The following is a 14,314-nucleotide window of genomic DNA, read 5'->3' as shown; positions in this document are numbered from 1 at the left end:
TCGAACCAAAGAAAACTGAGTAAGGGGGCCGGTTACGTGAAGGGAAGGTTATCGCACCCCTTCACGTCTGTGGTACTCCACAGGATCCACGCTTGCTATTTGTGTCTAAAGTGTGTGTATAAAAAGTCCTATATGCGATGCGAAAGAGAGAAAATCAAAGTAGGGAAAAGAAAGAGTTATTGCTCGCACAGGCCCTACCCTGCTGCATACGTATCTCAAGAAGGACTGAGAATCAGAGCACCGTAGCTCGGCAAACCTATTTTTGTTTGTTTTATGTTTTTTAGATGAACGACGTTACTACGCAATCTACTGGATGCTCGACCTTTGGAGACTTACTCACCTGTAGTAGAAGGAGTTAACGTGTTCTTAAGAAAAGAAAATCAAAGAGTTTGTTTGTGTTTTAGGAATGCTCATGCAAATAGGAAGTCCTAGACGAAGGAACCGTGCTACCTAAATTGACATGCGAACGAGAGACTATACGAAGCCTAGCAATCCTATGGGGAGACGATCACACCACACAAACACATATAGCATAAAGTAAACACACCAACAAGGGGGATCAAACATACATGGGTAGGGCTTTAGTCAAGAGGGGTCATATCAACCTCGACAAACAAGCCATGGAAAGGTAATCAAATGGGCTCTTAACTACTGACATTGAACGTCAGGGTGAGCATATCAAAAGGATAATGAGGATAAGACCTTATAGCTCTTAACCCTGGACGGGGTGAGCTCATGATAAAGCGTGGGGATTCAAAAAGATGGAACTCTCTCCACTGACTGACCGGACAGAAGATCTTGGGCTTTTGTTCAGAAGCATCGACACGAAGTGCGACTATAAAGAACGACACACTGAATAACGGGGGATTGACTACTAATCCATTTTATCCGTCAATTGCCTCTTCATGGAGGTCTTTAGCACTAGTGCCTCCTCTTGGAGGTCTTTGGGCACAAAAGTAAACACACAAAAACATTGCCTCCTATCGAGGTCTTCCAGCTAAGAAAACGGTAAAATGATGAAAAATGTAAAAAGGATCAAGAGATCTACCACACAGATAAAGATCCAAAGTAACAGCAACTAAAGAAATAAGAAACCCAGAGATCTCTCAAGCTAGCACCATTAAAGAAAGCAAGTCAACAAAACAATCAGAATAAATCTCCACAATGGTATCCCACAAATAAAGTGGAATACCAAGCAAGCTATCTCTTCAAGAGTCATGTGAGCCCTCACAAAAACTCAACAAGCAAGTTAGAATAATAAGATGGGGTGCAATCAAGAGTTGCACCAAACAAAAGAACCATAACAACAACAGCGTCAGGTAAATAGTGCACGGGTGCAATAGAAAACATGTCACAACAAACGCAAAACAGATTAGAGAGCAAACAGAAAAACCAACTACTGTCATGATCGCTACTGCTTCACTTAGCGAAGACTTAGCGAAGCTTCGCTACAAGTTCGCTTAGCGAAGTGGCAGCGAATGCTCGCCATAGATTCGCCTAGCGAGATGCTAGCGAATGCCTACGGGTTCTGGGTTCTTCCTTGATAACAATCCAATTTCAGAAAACCCTAAATCCTATGATACCCATTTCAGAAACTAAGTGATTAAACATTCAAGGCATTTTTCTACACATTCATGCACATCTAAACCCACATGCAAAACCTAATGATACCCTTCTCCCAAATTCAACCCTAATGATTCATTCTACAGAATTTACAACATTGAAAGCATAAAAGAATGGAGACAGAACAAACCTGATTGAAGAGGTTGATTGATTTTGAAATGTAACGGTTAGGGTTTGCAATGCTGCCGTTAGGGTTTGTGTGAGATGGAAGTGAAAAGTGTGTGAGTCCGAGTCAGAGTCAGTTCGTGAGGTTCAGACTAAAATAATTTAAAATGGTTTTTTTGGGCCCAAATGAGTGGCCCTCTGAAAATTAAATGGGTTTCTGCCACGCTCGCTACTGCCTTCGCCTAGCGAGCAGCTAGCGAATCATCTCGCTACTGTCTTCGCCTGGCGAGCAGCTAGCGAACATGACAGTATTTTGTTTTTTCAAAACAGCATGCAAAGCACAATTCAGCAAGGTTCCATCAAACACTCCCAAACTTGGGTAAAAACATAGCTAGCACTTACTCGCTAGGCGAGCATCCAGCGAGCAGGTTAGCGAGCAATTCCAGTAGCAACATCCTCAAGGTTCGCTGGAGCGAAGGAGGAAGCGTGGGCTTCGCCTAGCGAATGGTTGCTCGCCTAGCGAGCATGACAGTTCAGGAACAAACCTTTGCTCCTTCAAGATTAATGTTTTGAATGATGAATAGACCCCATTTGAACATGTTGGAAGTATCTCAAGTCATTCCCTAGCCATTTGACCTTCAGTTGACCAACAGTTGACTTTTGACTTCATAGTTGAATTTTGAACTGTACTGAGCCCATTAAGCTTGATCCTTTGAAGAAAACATCTGAAACTGAAACCCTAGCTCCTATGAGCTCTACACAACATCCATAAGACCTTCAAACCAAGATTGCATCTCAATCCTAGAGGAACCCTACTTTGACTTTGATACCCAGATGAATACAAAAATCCTTGAGTGTTGAGAAAAACCCCAGTTGATGCACAATTTCCCTTGTTTTGATTGATCATTCAGATAGAACCCACAAAGTAACTTGGATGATATCCAAGCTTCTTGGAATACAAACTCTTGGAGCTAATTCTGATTGACATGATGACATGCAATATGAAATGTTAAATGACCTAAAATGAATGCATGAATGAGGAGGGCAAATTTGAGGTGCTACAAGAGGCAGATTGTAGAATTACCCATAACTATCAATAATATTGACGTCATCATAAATACAAGAGTATCAGGTGATGTCGTCACTGGTGAGAGACATAAGTCTTTGAGACCACCTTAAACAACTCTTGTTTTTTTTAAGATAGGAGACTGCGGTAAGTGAAAAATAAACCACTTGTACAACAAAAGTGCACAATAGACAATAGTTCTGTTTCCCTTAGAAGTCCTATAATGAATGGAGAAATAGGTGTCACCAAGAAAAGTTGGAACATGATTCCCAACCAAAAAGATCCTAATAGCATTAAAATCAACAAAGTTGTCAATGTTGGGAAACAAGACCAAACCATAGATGAGTAAGGAAAGAACAACTTCAAAGGTTACCATGTTATCAGCATTAGAAAAAGAATAGGCTCTCTCAATCATAAATTTTAACGTCAACCCTCTAATACCTCCTTTGACAATGAGATTAGCAGCTACGTTAGAATTTTTCAGGTGAATAGCTCCAACAATAACTTGAGACTCTAGAATTCCTTCCAAACCACAAAAAGGAACCCTATCTGAAATTGGTATACCGAAGAGATAATCACACTCCTCCATGGTAGGCAACAACTGATAATCAAGGAAAGTGAAACACCGGTAGACGGGATCGTAGAACTGAACCAGAGTACAAAGAAAACCATCTTTAACACTGAAATTCTAGTTATCAGACTTTGGATGTCACACTGGTTATTATGACATCCAATTCTGCACATACAGGGATTATGCAGAACTTACCAGTAAGTGCAGTAAATAACACAAGTAATTGTTCACCCAGTTCAGTCCAACATGACCTACATCTGGGGGCTACCAAGCCAGGGAGGAAATCCACTATTAGTAGTATCAATTCAAAGCTAAACTCACCCGTTTACAACTTATCACTTAATCCCTACCCAATGCAATTTCAATCTTAACCTAAGATCAGAGTTCCTACTCACTCCCCCTCAATCACCTCAGTGATATTAAAGACACTTTGAAGTCACACTTCAAAAACAACTCTTGATTATGCTTCACAGCTTAAATCAAGATACACAGCACTCACGCTTAAAAGCTTTGAGTGACACAACACTTACAACTCAATGAACACCCTATGCCAAAGCAATCATCTACTTGATAATGGCTTGGCTTACAAGATACGTCTAATACTAGACTCACAAAAATACAACAGTGAAGTATGATGGACACACAAAATCTTCACGCCTCAAAATCCCTACCACTGAATGAAGGAACGCCTTCCTTTTTATATTGCAGCACCTGGGCTTTTGCACCTGTATTCTCCTGAATTTAAGGTCACTCAAGTTCCCATAAATTCAACATTTAGGTTACTAACAAATAGGCTATTTGTTAGGTTCATTGAATGTAGATTGGTTGTTGATTTCCTGGTTTTTCTCTAAGCTGTTGACTTCCTGAAGAATAGCCTGAGAAAAAGCTGAAACAGAAAACTGAACAACCTACAATTTAGCATATGCTGTCAGGAATGAATGTCACGACATTCAGCTTGACATCAAGGTCCATATGCTGAGTCTGTTTTTCCAGAAAACAGACTGTACAATTTTGCTGACCTGTACATGATCAAAATGATCATACTACAGTAACAGCTTACATTAATAAATGTCAAAGTGTCCAACTTAACATTTACACAATAGGCCTTAAGTTAGTTCTGTTATTCTTTTGAAGAACAAACTAAGTTACATGCTGAAGTATAGCAGAACACCACTCTGCCTAATCTTCAGTACCTGCTGTCAATGAGGAATGTCATAACATCCAGTTTGACATTCAATCAGTAGGCCTTATGCCAGGTCTGGTTCTTCCTTGTTAACCAGACTGCACTTAAATACTAAGTTCTAACAGAACTCCTGCTGTTCTATTCCTTAGTATCTGTTAACAGGTATGAGTGTCACAACATCCAGTTTGACATTTAATAAATCCTGTGTTAGCTAGTCCTGCAGTAACTACAATGTAGTCACACATACATGTTATGACATCAGTCAAGACATTAGTGTTTTACCATATAATGCAGCCAATTAAACACCTACAAACTCCCCCTTTGGCAAATTTTTGGCTAAAACACTTTGATCCCCATAACAGAGTTCATAGCAGCGGAATAATACTAGCTAATACACTCAGAGTGGCAGCACACTCACACACAGGGAAGTTAAATAACAACTTCACACAGCAGCACACACACAGTTGCTGCAGGGGAGGGAATCTTCAGATCTGTCAAGAGAGTCTGTTGTAGAGACCCACTCTGTTTGTCAGGGGTAGTGGTGGTGTGGTGGTTATTACTCCCCCTTTTTGTCAAAAATGTTGCCAAAGCCAACAACATAGCCAGAGCACAATGACAGAGTTCCAGACTTGGTTTTACTTCACAGTTTCAACCAAGTTAACATCCCCTTGATCTTGCTTCACAGCTTCGATCAAGTACTCACCCACTTCTGCTTTACAGTAGGTACCACCATATCAGATGCCCTGATTTTGTTTCTGACATCCAGAACCACTCCTGCATGAACAGCATCCTTGAACTCCTGCAGGTACATTGACCTTCTCACAGTAGGGTGTCTCCTTACCCTCTTGTATCTACCCTTGTTACAAGTAGCATAGCTATGATTTGGTGCCCAATCATAACTTAGTACAAATTGTTTAATAGACAGAGATATTAAACAATTTATTCCCAACATCAGTGGTTGCTATAAGGTCTCAGAGAGATATATTCCCAGTTTGCTCCTTAAGTTTTCAAACTGAGTAGCATCCAGAGCCTTTGTAAATATGTCAGCCAGTTGAAGATCCGTGGCTACATGTTCCAAAGTGATCACCTTGTCTTCCACCAGATCTCTGATGAAGTGGTGCCTAATGTCAATATGTTTGGTCCTGCTGTGTTGGATGGGATTCTTGGAGATATTGATGGCACTGAGATTATCACAGAACAATGTCATGACATTTTGAGAGACATTGTACTCAGTGAGCATCTGTTTCATCCAAACCAGTTGGGAGCAACTGCTTCCAGCAACTATGTATTCAGCCTCTGCAGTGGACAGAGAGACACAATTCTGCTTCTTGCTGAACCACGATATGAGGTTTTCTCCTAAGAAGAAACATCCACCTGATGTGCTTTTTCTGTCATCAGCACTTCCAGCCCAATCAGCATCACAGTACCCAGATAGGACAGGCTCAGACCCATGTGAATACAGCATCCCATAGTCACACGTCCCATTGATGTACTTGAGAATCCTTTTGACTTGATTCAAGTGGCTCACCTTGGGCTCTGCTTGGTATCTGGCACACACTCCAACTGCATAAGAAATGTCAGGTCTACTTGCAGTTAGATACAGCAGACTCTCTATCATGCTTCTGTACAGGCATTGATCAACACTAGGCCCTCCATCATCTTTGGTTAACTTCAGATGAGTAGGAGCAGGATTCCTCTTGTGCCTGGCATTATCCATACCAAACTTCTTAACTATGTTCTTGGCATACTTGCTTTGGGAGAGAAACATAGAGTCCTCCATTTGGTTTACTTGCATTCCAAGGAAATAGGTCAGTTCTCCCACTAGACTCATTTCAAACTCAGACTGCATCTGGTGAACAAATTTTTTAACCATTTGTTCTGACACTCCACCAAAGACTATATCATCAACATAGATTTGAGCTATCATGATTTTTCCTTCTTCATCCTTCACAAACAAGGTTTTATCTATGCCACCCTTTCTGTATCCATTTGAGGTCAGAAATTCGGTTAACCTTTCATACCAAGCTCTGGGTGCTTGCTTCAACCCATACAAGGTTTTCTTCAACTTGTATACATGCTCAGGTTGGTTAGGATCACAGAACCCTTTGGGTTGTTCCACATAGACTTCTTCATTCAGGTAGCCATTCAAGAATGCACTCTTCACATCCATTTGGAATAGCTTAAACTTCAGGATGCAAGCTACCCCCAACAGCAATCTGATGGACTCAAGTCTAGCCACAGGAGCAAATGTCTCATCAAAGTCTACCCCTTCAACTTGAGTGTATCCTTGAGCTACTAGTCTTGCTTTATTTCTAGTAATTACTCCTTTCTCATCAGATTTGTTTTTGTAGATCCACTTGGTACCAATGATGTTGGACCCTTCAGGTCTTGGAACTAGCTCCCATACTTCATGCCTTGTGAACTGCTCGAGTTCCTCTTGCATGGCAATGATCCAGTATTCATCAGTCAGGGCTTCTTTCACATTCTTTGGTTCAACCTTGGAAACAAAGCAGGAATTTGAGTTTATTCCTTTGGACCTGGTAGTTACACCACTGGTGGGATCCCCTATGATAAGATCCTTAGGGTGGTCTTTCTGAATTCTGATAGATGGCACTTTGGTGGTTGCATCTACTTCACATTCAGGAGGAGGTTCCTGTACTTCTTCAGACTTGACTGGAGTGTCAGTTGAACTGTCAAGGAATGTTTCAACATCCTCCATGACATCGGTTCCTTCCTCTTTATCATCCACAATAACATTTATGGATTCCATCAGGACATTGGTCCTGTAGTTGAACACTCTGTAGGCTCTGCTGTTAGTGGAGTATCCCAGGAATATACCTTCATCACTTTTGGGATCTAGCTTCCTTCTCTGTTCACGATCTGTGAGAATGTAGCATTTACTTCCAAAGATATGAAAGTACTTCACAGTGGGTTTTCTGCCCTTCCATATTTCATACAGAGTGGAGGAGGTTCCTTTTCTCAAGGTGACTCTGTTGTGAACATAGCACGCGGTATTCATTGCTTCAGCCCAAAAGTGCATGGGGAGCTTCTTTGCATGAATCATTGCTCTGGCAGATTCTTGAATAGTTCTATTTTTTCTTTCAACTATTCCATTCTGCTGAGGAGTTATAGGAGAGGAGAACTCATGGCTTATTCCTTCAGACGAGCAAAACTCATCAAACTTGGAATTCTTGAACTCCGTACCATGATCACTTCTAATCCGGACCACACAACTGTCCTTTTCCCTTTGAAGTCTTATGCACAGATCTTTGAAGACATCAAATGTATCTGACTTCTCTCTGATGAAGCTTATCCACGTGTATCTGGAATGGTCATCAACCACCACGTAAGCATACTTCTTCCCACCAAGACTTTCAACCTGCATAGGTCCCATTAGGTCCATGTGCAACAGTTCCAGAACTCTGGAGGTTGTGGAATGTCCCAGCTTCGGGTGTGACATCTTGGTTTGCTTGCCCACCTGGCATTCTCCACAGACTCTTCCTTCATCAATCAGAAGCTTTGGGATTCCTCTGACTGCTTCCTTGGATATGATCTTCTTCATTCCCCGTAAGTGGAGATGTCCAAGTCTTCTATGCCACAGCTTCACCTCCTGTTCTTCCTTGGCTGAGGAGCATGTTGTGGACAAGTTAGAGAGTTCAGGTTCCCACAGGTAGCAGTTGTCTTTGGACCTGGTTCCTCTCATAACTTCCTGATTGTCACCATTTGTCACAATGCACAGCTCCTTAGTAAACTGAACATGAAAACCTTGATCACACAGCTGACTTATGCTGATGAGGTTTGCAGTTAGTCCTCTTACTAACAGCACATTGTTCAGTTTTGGCACTCCAGAACAGTCCAGTTTGCCCACACCTCTTATTTTTCCTTTGGCACCATCACCAAAGGTCACAAAGCTGGTAGTGTGAGGTTGAATATCTACCAGTAGATTTTCCATACCAGTCATATGTCTTGAGCATCCACTGTCAAAGTACCAGTCTTCTCTGGAAGAAGCCCTTAGAGCAGTGTGTGCTATCCTAGCATACCATTGTTGCTTCTTAATGGGAACACATCGCTTATGTGTTTTGTGCTTAGGTCTGACATGCGAGGCTCTGTTAGGGAAACCATGAATCCAGTAGCAGAAGGCTTTTATATGTCCAAGCCTACCACAGTGGTGACACCTCCAATCCTGGTATTTCCTCTTCTGATGATCATTCATCCTAGATCCTCGATGTTGAGACATTGGCTTTGACTTCTGCTTGTACTTATGAACTTTAGCCTTTGGGCGTTTGTGTTCGGTTGAGGATCTTTTCCCAAATCCTAGGCCAGATTTGGTTCCAGATTGCTGTCCCACCTTGAGAATCTCTTCCAAGGTGTCAGTTCCCTTATTCATCATTCTGATGGATTTAGTCATCTGGTTCAGCTTGGAGGTCAGCAGGGCTATTTCACCATTTAGACCCTCTATGACAAACAGTTGCTTTTGTCTCTCATCTTCCAGTTCCTTGATGAGTTTCTTCTGCTTTTCTCCTTGTGCACGCACCTCTACACTGGTGGAACACAACTTCTTATAGGCTGCAGCAAGTTTATCAAAAGACAGTTCATCTGCACTTGAGTCATCATCAGAGGCACAAACACTGGTTAGTGCAGTGACATGTTTGGCAGATTCTCCTTCAGATTCACTTTCAGAATCTCCTTCAGACCATGTGATAGCTAGCCCCTTATTTTGCAATTTGAGGTAAGTAGGGCATTCAGCTCTGACGTGTCCATACCCTTCACAACCATGACACTGGATCCCCTTGCCATGGTTGAACTTCTCATCAGAAGTTGATCTTTTCTTAATGTCAGACGGGATGTTCTTGACATTAGATCTACCTCTTTGATCAATCTTCTTCACGAACTTGTTGAACTGCCTCCCAAGCATGGCTAAGGCTTCTGATATACTTTCATCACCTCCAGTATATCCTGCTTCTGACTCCTCTTCAGCATTAGATACAAAAGCTATGCTTTTGTTCTTCTTCTCAGCATACTCACCCAAGCCCATTTCAAAGGTTTGGAGGGAACCAATGAGCTCATCCACCTTCATGTTGCATATGTCCTGCGCCTCCTCTATGGCTGTGACCTTCATAGCAAATCTCTTAGGCAAGGACCTGAGAATCTTTCTTACAAGTTTCTCTTCAGCCATTTTCTCACCTAGTCCACCAGAGGTGTTTGCAATTTCAAGAATATTCATGTGAAAGTCATGAATAGTCTCATCCTCTTTCATCCTCAGATTTTCAAACTTGGTGGTCAGCATCTGAAGTTTGGACATCTTCACCTTGGAAGTACCTTCATGAGTTACCTTGAGTGTATCCCAAACTTCCTTAGCTAGTTCACAGTGGTGTACCAGCCTGAAGATGTTCTTGCTGATTCCATTGAACAATGCATTCAAGGCCTTGGAATTTCCAAGAGCTAACGCCTCTTGCTCCTTGTCCCACTCTTCTTCAGGAATCTGCACACTGACTCCATCTTCACCTGTCCTCATTGGATGTTCCCATCCTTTGTTGACAGCTCTCCAGACTTTGCTGTCTAGAGACCTTAAGAAGGCTATCATACGAGGCTTCCAGTCATCATAATTAGATCCATCCAACATGGGTGGTCTGTTTGAGTGTCCTAAATCCTTGTCCATGGTACTAGAAAGTAACTTCCCTAGATCTCACCCAGAAATTCACAGGCAGGGTGCCTGCTCTGATACCAATTGAAATTCTAGTTATCAGACTTTGGATGTCACACTGGTTGTTATGACATCCAATTCTGCACAGACAGGGATTATGCAGAACTTACCAGTAAGTGCAGTAAATAACACAAGTAATTGTTCACCCAGTTCAGTCCAACATGACCTACATCTGGGGGCTACCAAGCCAGGGAGGAAATCCACTATTAGTAGTATCAATTCAAAGCTAAACTCACCCGTTTACAACTTATCACTTAATCCCTACCCAATGCAATTTCAATATTAACCTAAGATCAGAGTTCCTACTCACTCCCCCTCAATCACCTCAGTGATATTAAAGACACTTTGAAGTCACACTTCAAAAACAACTCTTGATTATGCTTCACAGCTTAAATCAAGATACACAGCACTCACGCTTAAAAGCTTTGAGTGACACAACACTTACAACTCAATGAACACCCTATGCCAAAGCAATCATCTACTTGATAATGGCTTGGCTTACAAGATACGTCTAATACTAGACTCACAAAAATACAGCAGTGAAGTATGATGGACACACAAAATCTTCACGCCTCAAAATCCCTACCACTGAATGAAGGAACGCCTTCCTTTTTATATTGCAGCACCTGGGCTTTTGCACCTGTATTCTCCTGAATTTAAGGTCACTCAAGTTCCCATAAATTCAACATTTAGGTTACTAACAAATAGGCTATTTGTTAGGTTCATTGAATGTAGATTGGTTGTTGATTTCCTGGTTTTTCTCTAAGCTGTTGACTTCCTGAAGAATAGCCTGAGAAAAAGCTGAAACAGAAAACTGAACAACCTACAATTTAGCATATGCTGTCAGGAATGAATGTCACGACATTCAGCTTGACATCAAGGTCCATATGCTGAGTCTGTTTTTCCAGAAAACAGACTGTACAATTTTGCTGACCTGTACATGATCAAAATGATCATACTACAGTAACAGCTTACATTAATAAATATCAAAGTGTCCAACTTAACATTTACACAATAGGCCTTAAGTTAGTTCTGTTATTCTTTTGAAGAACAAACTAAGTTACATGCTGAAGTATAGCAGAACACCACTCTGCCTAATCTTCAGTACCTGCTGTCAATGAGGAATGTCATAACATCCAGTTTGACATTCAATCAGTAGGCCTTATGCCAGGTCTGGTTCTTCCTTGTTAACCAGACTGCACTTAAATACTAAGTTCTAACAGAACTCCTGCTGTTCTATTCCTTAGTATCTGTTAACAGGTATGAGTGTCACAACATCCAGTTTGACATTCAATAAATCCTGTGTTAGCTAGTCCTGCAGTAACTACAATGTAGTCACACATACATGTTATGACATCAGTCAAGACATTAGTGTTTTACCATATAATACAGCCAATTAAACACCTACAAACACCAGTAGATAGAACATACAAAAGTCTTCCAAAATTTTCTCTGAAATCCTTAGAATCATCCACAAAAGATGCTAAATTTCTCAATTCCTTAAGATCGGGACATTTGAAACTGTATTTTCGAGTATTCCTTCTTCCAATATCCATGGTCAAAATATTTGGGATGTTGGCAAAGAGAATCTCTAAGTTCCTTGAAAACTCGGAAAAATTCTCATGAATGTAATGAATGCATGATGCAACGACCACAAACAAGATCATACAAAGCATACAAAGAAGGCCCAAAGGTTCGGAGTCATGAGCATGGAGCCAAGGGTAAGAACCAACCCACAAGGTATGTACTAAGGGTATAATCATATGTATAACAAGGTTCTAAAAAAGTTCCTAGAGTCATAACTCCATCTTTCGGATATTACCGGCTAAAACGACTACTCGCCAACCAATAATATTCTTAAGAGAAACTCGTCTGAGTGTAGTATCGTGTAACAACTAATTCAAGTCTACACCTGAATTGCCACTGCACTACGTCCTAAAATTCCAAGATGGGTTAAAGGTTCTAAAGTCCTCATCTTTTCGGGCTCTCATGTCGAAAAAAGTTATGCCAATTACGACTACTCGTAAGACATCAGTAATCCTAAAGGGGCTTCCACTGAGCGAGGGATCTCAAGTCAGCTTATTAAGGATTAACTGCACGTAAGCCAAACAAGACTATACCATCCTCCTATCATAAGAGCACTCAAGTCTGGGTATAGGACTTATCTCACCACATAGAGATCACCAAACACCAGATAGAACAAACAATAACAAACAACAACAAACATAATATACAGAGATAAAGAAAGATGGGCTAAACCCACTAGGGACTACTCCCCAGCAGAGTCGCCACAAGTATGAGAACTTTACATCACCACAGAGAAGGGCTCCAACTTGGATAAAGATAAAAAAGTATGCCACTAGATCTCTCAGGTGGAAAATAATTATCATCAATACTATGGGGTATGAGAATTATATCTCAACTATGGAAATGATTCATGTCTAAACTTTGAGAAAAAGTTTTAAAAGAAAAAGCACACAAAGGGCACAAAATAGTTTAAAATGAGTTATACATTTTTTAAGTCTTTTGAAATTTGTTTGAATATGTTTAAGATGTATTAGAATTTATTAAGATTATTTTTTTAAAAATCACTTGACAAAAGTCAAGGTTTATTGAGAAAGTGATTCAAGTTTGAAAACAAGAACGTTTTTGAAAAGAAGAGAGAAGATTTTGAAAATTAAAGAAGGGGAGGAGATAGAGAGACTATCTAGAACATAAATTAAAAGCTAGAGAGGAAAGATCTAACCAAGAGATAGTGATATTTATGACATAAGTCAATTAAGAATTCCCTTCTTTGGATTAAGCCTCAAGCAAGCCAAATAAGCAAAGAATAATCCATGTTTCAGATGAAAGCAAAATAACCAAGCCAAGTCTTCAAAAGAAACCCAACGTCAAAGATAACAGATGAATCCCAAGGTCTCAAATCACAAACTCCTAAAGCAAGGGTCAAGGTCCTAGTTCTAAGTCCATAACACCACAACAATGCTAAGGATAATAACCACAAGTCCATGAATGAAGAGAAACAATTTTTTTAGTGTTTTTCCGTTATTAATGTCTTTAAAATAAAAAAAGAGAAAAGTCCAAATGGACAAAGGAAAAAGAGCATAAACATAAATAAAGGTCCAAGTGGACAAAGAGAAAATATGATATGAGATGATAAAATAAAAAAATAAAGTAAATAGCAAAAAAAAGTAAAGAGCATAAGATAAATGACATTAAAGTAAAGTTAATGCAATAAAATGTTACTAAGTTGTGTTAATAATAAAAAAATGGAAGGGTAATTTGTCATATTTTGGAGAACACTCAATTATTCACCCACAAGTATGAAAATATGGACCTTTACATCACCATGAGAAGGGCTCCAACTTGGATAAAATCAACAAGTATGCCACTAATTCTCTTAGGTAAGAAGGAGGCAATATTTTTCACACAATATCATAGGGAGTAGGAGACTTACAATCTCAATTATAAAAATGACTTGCTTTTAGATTTGGGATAAATTTAGCGCTATGTTAAGCAATCATAATTGGATTTATGTATAACTCACATCTATATGAGGTCGGTCAATAATAATATTTTTGTTAATACATGCTAGATAAATGATATGTGAATCATTCTCCTAAAGATATGCACAGAAAAAAGAAAAGATGATTGATCAAGCACAACGGCCAGGAGAGTGGTCCATTACATCAATCCATATTTTATGATGCTTAGGACAAACTTATACATCAATCCAAAGTAGCTTAAATTATCCATGATCAATTAAGAGGTAGATTTGAAATTATGAAAGTTCACCAAGTACCAATCCACGCATCATGAACAAGATGGACACAAATCATCCAATTGATCAAAAGAAAAAGGAAGAGAAAGAGATGGAGAAGAAGAATACAAGATAAAACAAATCCAAATTGGATCAAAGGCTTGATCAAGTCATCATCAAAATCAATCATCCATTTTGGTGGATTAGGGTTTTCACCCCATCAACTCCCAAGATCCATTAAGTTTGATGAGACCTATGATCAAAACAACCATGATCCAAGGTCAACAAAGGTCAAACAAGTA

Source organism: Lathyrus oleraceus, chromosome 3 (genome assembly GCF_024323335.1).
Source record: "Lathyrus oleraceus cultivar Zhongwan6 chromosome 3, CAAS_Psat_ZW6_1.0, whole genome shotgun sequence".
Taxonomy (NCBI): Eukaryota; Viridiplantae; Streptophyta; class Magnoliopsida; order Fabales; family Fabaceae; genus Lathyrus; species Lathyrus oleraceus.
Note: the sequence above shows the minus strand (reverse complement) of the source record.